Genomic DNA, 2,264 nt, shown 5'->3' with positions numbered 1-2,264 from the left:
GATGCCACGGCACTCTACTCAGGGGGACAGCTTGAGGCTCCTGTTTCAAAAAAAAAGAAAAAAAGGGAGGAGATGTGATCAGGAAAGAACATATAGGTCTGAGTTTAAGTGGTTTTAGGTGAGTCTGTTTTTTTATTTATTTAATTTTTTCCCTATTTTTAGTAGAGATGGGGGTCTCTTCCTTGCTCAGGCTAGTCTCAAACTTCTGAGCTCAAGAATCCACTGTCCTCAGCTTCTCAGAGTATTGGAATTATAGGTGTGAGCCACTGAACCTGGCCCAGATCAGTCTTTTTTAAACAGAAAACTGGAATAGGGTAATTTGAGACAGTTTAGGGTTGGTAGAAAAATTAGCAAGGCATAGTGGCAGGCACCTGCAGTCCCAGCTACTCGGGAGACTGAGACAAGAGGATTGCTCAAGCCCAGGAGTTTGAAGTTGGTGTGAGCTATGATGATGCCATGACATTCTACCCAGGGTGACAGAGTGAGACTCTGTCTCCAAAGGAAAAAAGAAATTAAGTAAACTGTTGTCTGAAAAGAGGTATTTGCCAAGGTGAGCAAGCTATTTGCCCAAACAAATTGGTTGGCAAGAATTTCCTGAAGCAAACAGTGAAGTTATACATTGGTTTACAGTTTTATCTTTCTAGGCAAGAATTTCCTGGAACAGTCAAGTCTTGTTGACATAGGAGCCCTATAATTGAGTAAGATAGCCTCTAGTCTTGGTTCTTTTATTTATCCAGTCCCTTATTGATGGGCCTTTAGGCTTTTTCCAGTATTTCTCTATCATATGCAGTGCTGCAATGACATCTTGAGCACAAGGATGAGGGTCTCACTGGGGCTCCACATACAAGTAGAATTGCTGGATAGCGAGAAGTAAATATCTGCAATTTTTCTGGAGTCCTGTATTCTTTCTAACTTACCTCCCTGCTTCCCAGATGAGGAAAACTTCTCTCCACCTCCACCAGAGCAGACGGCAGGAACTGCCAGGGCTTTGCCCATATCAGCTGCCTGCCCACCCACCCGCTGTCCCTTGTTCTAGCAGATTAACGGTGACCTGTGACCCTGACAGGCTGGCCACACTCCCGGCCAATTTCAGCCTGTCGAAAGGAGTCCCAGGGGTGGCCAGGGCCCGGGGATGTATTAGCCAGATGGGCCTGAGAGGTCTCTCGTTGGCTTATCCCAGGAGGCAGAGCAGGTGGGCAGCCCTCCGCACCACCCCCCCATTTTCCCTGTCATGCATCACTGGGCTGGAGCTGCAGCCAGATGGTGGGGATGGGGCGGCTTGCGGCTCCTGGCCTGACAAAGGATCCTCTATACTGCACCCCTCCACCCTGACCCTGACCAGCTTGGGAAGTCTAGTCTCTGGCTGCACAATCATTTTCAGCCCTGGTGTCCTGTCTTGGTCAGTCTTTCCGCAGTGACTGTCTCTTCTCTCATCCCTTTTGTGGAGAAAATTTGATAGGCAATGTTCCTAAAAGCCTTGGACTTGAAAATCTACTTACTAGCTGAGCACCTTTAGCTCAAGTGGCTAAGGTGCCAGCCATATACACCAGAGCTGGTGGGTTCAAATCTAGCCCGGGCCTGCCTACAACCAAGAAATAGCAGGGCATTGTGGCGGGCGCCTGTAGTCCCAGTTACTTAGGAGGCTGAGGCAAGAGAATTGCTTAAGCCTAGGAGTTGGAGGTTGCTGTGAACTATAATGCCATGGCACTCTACCAGGGCGACAGCTTGAGGCTCTGTCTCATAGAAAAAGAAAAAGAAAAAGAAAATCCACTTACTATTAACCTGACAGTGGGCAGGTATGACCAAGGCAGTGTGGCCCCATGGCAGGGCCAGGTAGGGATTATAGAAAACTGGTGCTTAGCACTCAGTGAGCTAATGCTACAAATGGAGAAACCAAGGCCTAGAGAGGAGAGTTGGAGTGGAGCATCGTGGTTGGTACACTAGACTTGGGAGTCAGGCCTACTTGCATTAGTCTGGATCTGTTGAGAGTGAGACCTTGGTGAGATCACCTAGGCTTTCAGTTTCCCTATTTGAAATGGGACTAAAGGTGGTGCCTGTGGCTCAATGGGTAAGGGCACCAGCCACATACACCGAGGCTCACGGATTGGAACCCGGCCCCAGCCAGCTGAAACAACAATAACAACTGCAACAAAAAAATAGCCAGGTGTGTGGCAGGTGCCTATAGTCCCAGTTACTTGGGAGGCTGAGGCAAGAGAATCGCCTAAGCCCAAGAGTTTGAGGTTGCTGGGAGCTGTGACACCATG

The sequence above is a fragment of the Otolemur garnettii genome, unplaced genomic scaffold, assembly GCF_000181295.1.
Source record: "Otolemur garnettii isolate 467f Iridium unplaced genomic scaffold, OtoGar3 scaffold00025, whole genome shotgun sequence".
Classification (NCBI taxonomy): Eukaryota; Metazoa; Chordata; class Mammalia; order Primates; family Galagidae; genus Otolemur; species Otolemur garnettii.
The sequence above is the reverse complement of the archived record's forward strand: the minus strand, read 5'-3'. Positions refer to the sequence as shown.